We start from the raw sequence: 7,293 nt of genomic DNA, 5'->3' as shown, positions 1-7,293 counted from the left end.
AAAACACCTGCAATCGATTATGAAATCGATGCATATAAGTCTGAACCATAATTTACTGAAAAGAGTTTTTAAAAGAATCGATTGGCAAATCGATTGGCTTATATAGTTTCAAGATTCAAGAAAAACAAGACCCGCGATAATCGATTGGCAAATCGATTAGACCTGTTTTATAACTTTAATGAATCGATTGGTAAATCGATTGATTAGTTGTTTTTCAGAAACTATATAAATTGTTTTTAATCATTCTCTCAAAAAAAAAAATAATACAATACATGTATACACTTGAAAAACATATTGAATATTCTTCATAATACTGAAGAACTCTTAAGAACACATTGTTAACATTCTGATATTGCTTTTTCAGATCAAAGCCAAAAAGATTATCCATAATCATTGAGGGAGCTGAAAAAGTATTCTTGAGAGAAAAGACAATGTTCTCATGAACAATCATTGAATAACCAGATTCGTGAGAAGACACATTGTTCAAGATTGAAGACTTCTTTTTGTACTTCTTTTATTTTGTTTGAAATAAATACTTTGTAAAGAAACGACTGCTAGAAATCCAGCTAGAAACTGGTGGCGATCTTCTTGGGTGAGAGGCCTCATCAAGAAGGAGCCGTACTTTGATTTTGTGTGAGTCTGCTGAGTGACTACAAGGATCAAGGGGTGAGCAATAGGAAAGAGATTGTGAGAGATAGATAGGTTTCGAGGAAACTGGACAATCTGTAAACAATTCACAATTCTTTCTATTGGAGAAAAAGCTGAAATCCAGTTGGATTGTCAGGACTGGATGTAGGTTGTCTCATTGACAACTGAACCAGGATAAATCTTGGTGCATTCTATCCCTTATCTTTTTACTTTTAATTGTTAATCTTGTATGCCGCATTATAATTCTGCTGTGTATGAATCTGAATTAATTTCTTAAAGACTGATATATTCTGATTATTTCGAGGTCATAATAATCAACAATTGGCCTCAGAGCCTGACTTTTCGAGAGGTAAAACTCATAAAAGGAATATGGCCTCAACTGATTTTCTGGGAGAAGGCGCATCACTAGCAAGACCTCCAGCATTCAATGGAACAGCTTATATGTACTAGAAGCACAGAATGCTGATATTTCTGGAAGCCAGTGGAATAAACATCCTTGACGCTGTTGAAAATGGCCCATACATTCCCAATATCGCAGGAACAAATGACTCAATGATTCCCAAGCCCAGAGCCGAATGGTCTGAGGACGATAAAAAGAAGGTAGGTTATAATGCTAAAGCTAAGAACATTATAACATATGCTTTGGGTGCAGAAGAATTCTTTACGGTATCAAACTGTAAATCAACAAAGGAAATGTGGGACATTCTTCAAGAAACACATGAAGGAACCACAGATGTGAAAAGAGCTCGCGTAAATACACTTATGCACGAATACGAATTGTTCAGCATGAAGAAAGATGAATCTATAAGTGATCTACAAACGAGGTTTACACATGTTATAAACAACCTTCATGCCCTGGGAAAACAGGTGGAGAATGAAAAGTAGATCGGAAAGATCATGAGGTGTGTAACCAGAGAATGGCAGCCCAAAATAACTGTTATTGCTGAATCTAAAGATCTAGCAAAAATGACCACAACAACACTATTTGGAAAACTCAGGGAGCACGAAATGGAGTTGCATCGACTAGACGAGTCAGAACAAGAAAGCAGGAAAAAGAAAGGACTATCTTTGAAAGCCCAGACGCATCAATCAAAAACTGAACAAGAAAGTTGCTCAGATGAATCAAGTAGTGAGACTGATGAAGAGCCTAAGATTGGTTTGCTTGTCAATAAATTTAAGAAATTTCTGAAGAAGAAAGATAACAAATTCAGAAAGCCATCAAGCTCTAAGACTAGTGACAGCAAGACAATCACATGTTATGCATAAAGTCAGAATGCTATAAATTGCAGAACAAGAATAGAGCTACAAAACCAAAAGGCAAGGAACCAGTCACCAAAACCAGAAAAGCTTATGTTGCATGGAACGACAATGAAGAATCCTCTGCCTCTTCGGATGAAGAAGAAGCGAATCTGTGTCTCATGGCAAATACCGACTCAGAATCAGAAAATGAGGTTAGTTCACAATATAATCCAACCTATGATGAGCTACAAGAAGCTTTCAATGAGCTGCATGATGATTATGTGAATTCCATAAAATAGTTGTTAAGCCCTAAGAAAATGCTTGAACAAATGAAAAATGACAATAAATTGACCATAAAGAAATTGAAAATTTATGTGAACAACTGAAAAAGGATTCACATGACAAATCTGCAAAATGCATTGAACTTGAGAATAATGTTGCATCATTAAAATCTGATTTATTGAAGTTTGCTAATAGTAAAGATAAACTGAATGTCATACTTAGCAATCAAAGACATGTTCATGAAAAATCTGGTTTAGGATATACACCAAATATGCATGTTAAAAGAAATAAAAATAGATATGGTATTGACATAAAGCTAATTGGGGACAGAATCAACAACATTTACATGTTGGATTTCAATTCTGTACCTAGTGCTGTATGCTGCTTGTTATCCAACTCAGATGAAACATGGCTTTGGCATAAAAGAATTGCTCATATACACATAAATCATTTGAATAAACTTGTCAGCAAACAGTTAGTCTTAGGTCTACCAAATAGGAAGTTCTCTAAAGATAGACTGTGTGATGCATGTGAGAAGAGTAAACTGGTTAAGACTCCATTTCCCTCTATAGACTTGGTTAGAACAAATAGAGTTTTACAACTAGTTCACATGGACCTTTTTGGACCTGCCCAAGTTAAGAGTTTAGGTGGAAACCTGTATGGATATGTGCTGGTTGATGATTATTCTAGATTCACATGGACTTACTTTTTAGCTCATAAAAGTGATACATTCTCTGTTTTCAAAAAGTTTGCTGCTTTAGTACAAAATGAGAATGATTTGAAAATTGTTTCAATAAAAAGTGATCATGGAGGTGAATTCCAAAATGATCTTTTTCAAAATTATTGTGAATCAAATGGAATCAACCACATATATTCTGCCCCTAGGACACCACAGCAGAATGGGGTAGTGGAGAGGAAAAATAGATCCCTAGAAGAGTTAGCTAGGACCATGCTTAAGGACTCCAACCTACCTAAGTACTTTTGGGCAGATGCAATTAGTACAGCCACTCATGTTGTAAATAGAGTTCTCATTAGGCCCCTGCTTAGGAAAACACCCTATGAGCTTTACAAGGGTAGAAAACCAAACCTTTCCTACTTTAGAATCTTTGGTTGTAAGTGCTTTGTGTTGAACAATGGCAAAGAACACCTAGGAAAGTTTGACCCTAAGGCAGATGAAGGTATCTTTTTAGGATATTCCCAAACTAGTAAGGCCTATAGAATCTACAACAAAAGAACAAAGACCATAGAAGAGTCAGTTCATGTAAAGTTTGATGAATTATTTACAGAAAACTTGAACAAAACTCCTTCTAAGGTTGATGACTTTTTGGACGAAGTTGTAGAATCTGAACCACTAGAACAACCTATAGCTGACCCTCCAACTAGATCAGACCTTGTAGAACCTATAGAAACCAGTGAGTTGCCTAAGGAATGGAAGTTCAACAGAAACCACCCTTTAGACAACATTATAGGCGATATCTCTAAAGGTGTTGCAACTAGGAGAAACCTTAGTCAGTTTTGTAACTTTACAGCCTTTGTATCTCAGATTGAACCTAAGAACATTAAGGAAGCCCTGTTAGATAGTGAGTGGATACTTGCTATGCAAGAGGAGTTAAACCAGTTTGAGAGAAACAAGGTGTGGAGTTTAGTACCTAGGCCAGAGGGTAAGCATGTCATAGGAACCAGATGGGTGTTCAGAAACAAGTTGGATGAGAATGGTGTGATAACAAGGAACAAAGCTAGACTAGTAGCCAAGGGTTATAGTCAAGAGGAGGGAATAGATTTTGATGAAACCTATGCCCCTGTAGCTAGATTAGAAGCCATAAGAATTTTATTGGCTTATGCTTGTATAATGGACTTTAATCTTTATCAAATGGATGTGAAAAGTGCCTTTCTCAATGGTGACCTTCAAGAGGAAGTTTTTGTTAGCCAAACACCTGGTTTTGAAAATCCTGATTTTCCTAATCATGTGTATAAGCTCTCAAAGGCCCTCTATGGGTTAAAACAAGCTCCAAGAGCTTGGTATGAGAAGCTCAGCAATTTCCTTATTCAACAAAACTTTTTAAGAGGAAATGTTGACAAGACCCTTTTCACAAAAACTACTGGAAATGATATCTTGCTTGTCCAAGTATATGTTGATGACATAATATTTGGATCTACAAATAATAAACTGTGCAAAGAATTTGAAAATTTGATGAAAGGTAAATTTGAAATGTCAATGATGGGTGAACTGTCATATTTCTTGGGATTTCAAATTAACCAAAGCAAGCAAGGCATTTTCATTAGTCAATCTAAATATTGTTCTGATTTGATAAAGAAATTTAACTTTGAAAATCTTAAGTCCATTGATACACCCATGAGTCAAGGAAATTTCTTAGACCGAGATGAGAAAGGTAAACCTGTAGATGTTACTAGATTTCGTGGTATGATAGGATCTTTGCTCTACCTTACAGCAAGCCGACCAGACATCATGTTCAGTGTTTGTATGTGTGCAAGGTATCAATCAAATCCAAAGGAATCTCACTTCAGTGCAGTTAAGAGAATTTTCAGATACTTGGTAGGAACTAAGAGTCTTGGATTGTGGTATCCAAAAGGATCAACTTGTACTTTAGTTGGTTACTCAGATTCAGACTTTGCCGGATGTAAACTCGACAGGAAAAGTACCTCAGGAACTTGTCATTTACTTGGAAACTCTCTTGTGTCATGGTTTAGTAAGAAACAGACAAGCATTGCTTTATCAACTGCTGAAGCTGAATATATTGCAGCTGGGAGCTGTTGTGCTCAGATACTTTGGATGAAACAGCACTTATTGGACTTTGGTGTTGACTTGGGAACAGTACCTATCATGTGTGATAACACAAGTGCAATAAGTATAACCAAGAATCCAGTAGTGCACTCCAGGACCAAACACATTGAAGTAAGACATCACTTTATAAGAGATCACTTTCAAAATGGAATCATTAAGCTTGAGTATGTTAACACTGCCGAACAGCTAGCTGACATCTTCATAAAAGCTTTACCAAGAGAAAGTTTTCTGCATATAAGGATGAAACTAGGGATCATTGATCCTAGTGAGGTATGACCTTTGATTCTTCCATAGGACTTCTGGTGTTTGCAGTTATGTTTTCCAGTTAAATCGATTTGGAAATCGATTACCAGCATGGTAAATGGTTTATAAAATCGATTTGGGAATCAATTGCCTTGGCCCCAAAATTCAAAGTTCAGAAAATTTGTTTTAACTTGCCCAAGCGTCGATTGGGAAATCGACTAGTTCTTCTTTCAACGTTACAACAATCGATTTGGACATCGATTAAGTAAAACTGAAAATCGACTTGGAAATCGATTTGCAATATGACCGTTGTGACTAGCCGTTGTATGTAATAATTACTAAATCGATTGACATTACCAGCAACGGTAACCTAATCGATTTGGGAATCGATTTACACGTTTAAGGGTTTAAATAGGAACAGTTCTCAATCGATTTCTACACTGCATTTCTCCAGATTTCACTAATTCTCTTTGTCTGCTTCATCACTCTGTCTCTGCATTTGATATTTCACTCAATCTACATTCAATCTACATTCAATCTACGAGTATGACATGAGTAAAACAAACCCAGGCACGCACTCCTTCACCTTCATCTTCTTCAACCAGTGAAACCCCTTCACCACCACCCACTCTAACAAAAAGAGTACCCATACCTACACATAAAATTCTTGCCAAAGACAAAGGCAAGGCACCTGCACCTATTCAAGAGAAGCCTAAAAAGGGAAAGGAACCCCCAACGGAAAAACTCATGGCTGATGCCATGAAGGAAATCTCACAAAAGAGGAAGAAGAAACCTGTTTCTTCATCCCCTCCCAAGAAAGTTCCTGCATCCAAGGAAAAAGATGCAGAACCCTCTATACCATCAGACTTTCTGAAGAATAAAATCCATGAGGGTAGGACTCTGGATTTTGCATACTTTGATACAGACGGTTTTACGTTTCAGAATCATCTAAGATTTCACGGCCTTGAGAGCTTTTTATCTTCTACACTCGACAGTTATCCACGTTCGATAAGGGAATTTTATTCAACGTTTAAGCTGACAGAAGAAGGTTTTAAGGCTCAAGTCAAAGGTAAAAGGATTGCTATGTCATTTGATGATTTTTCTACCTTATCAGGATTGCCTTTTTACGGAAAATCTATCGACGGCAGTTCTGAAGCTGATACGGCTGACAAAGGTTGGGAAGAATCTGTTGACAGGCACACTGCAGTAAAGGACCTGATGATTGATGGTTTTGTTGAAACCATCTCATTACCTATCGGTCAAATGAAGGTCCAACATCGAATGCTGATGTACACGCTGACCAGGATGCTTGTACCACGTTCAGGAAACCATGCAGTAGTCCAGAAGTTGGACATACTACTGTTATGGGGTTTATCAAAAGAGCTCAGGATGAGCTGGGCTTGGATTGTGCTAAGGCACATGCTGGAAGCTTCTCAGAGCAAGCTTATGTTGCCTTATCCACAGCTGATTACCAAGATTCTGAAACATTTCAAGGTTTCGTTTGTTAATGAAGAATCTGCAAAGACCACTCTAATATTTGGAGAATCAATTGTAAATCAAATGCAATTGAAAAGGTTAAATGGTGTTTGGATAAGACCTCAGCCTACTGTTGAACCAGCATAACCTCAGCCACAACCTCAGCCTCAACCTGCTACTGCAACAGCCCCTCCTGATTTTCTTGCCAAGATAATGGAATTCATAGAAGCTCAGATGGCACACAATGTCAAGATGCTAGAATCACAGTCCAGATTGGAAGCAAACTTAAGGACTCTCCAGGCATCCATGAATTCGGTTGTTCAGGATGTTGATGCGATTCATGCACACTTGGGCATCAAGCTGTCATTTGAAGACATCGCAGGCATAAGTCGTCAAGCAACAGAGGAACCTAACCCTACTCCCCTAGATCACCCTGAGACTCACGTTGAGGAGACACCTGCTGAGGGTAACACAGCGGTCTCTGCCTCTCCCGTAGATAATAGTGAGGACCAGCCTAGTTTAGGAGATTAGGAGTTTAGGATCTGTGTTGTTTTGCTATGACTTGATGTACTCATTCAATCTATATCTATAATGCATTAAAA

General features: G+C 37.6%; 1 pseudogene; it reads left to right on the top strand.

Moving 5' to 3' along the window:
- The window catches only part of LOC101501118 (uncharacterized), a 46,368-nt pseudogene extending 39,289 nt beyond the window's left edge, over positions 1 to 7,079 (top strand).
- Positions 7,080 to 7,293: the final 214 nt, after the last annotated feature.

Source organism: Cicer arietinum, chromosome 1, assembly GCF_000331145.2.
Source record: "Cicer arietinum cultivar CDC Frontier isolate Library 1 chromosome 1, Cicar.CDCFrontier_v2.0, whole genome shotgun sequence".
Lineage (NCBI taxonomy): Eukaryota > Viridiplantae > Streptophyta > Magnoliopsida > Fabales > Fabaceae > Cicer > Cicer arietinum.
The sequence above is the reverse complement of the archived record's forward strand: the minus strand, read 5'-3'. Positions and strand labels throughout refer to the sequence as shown.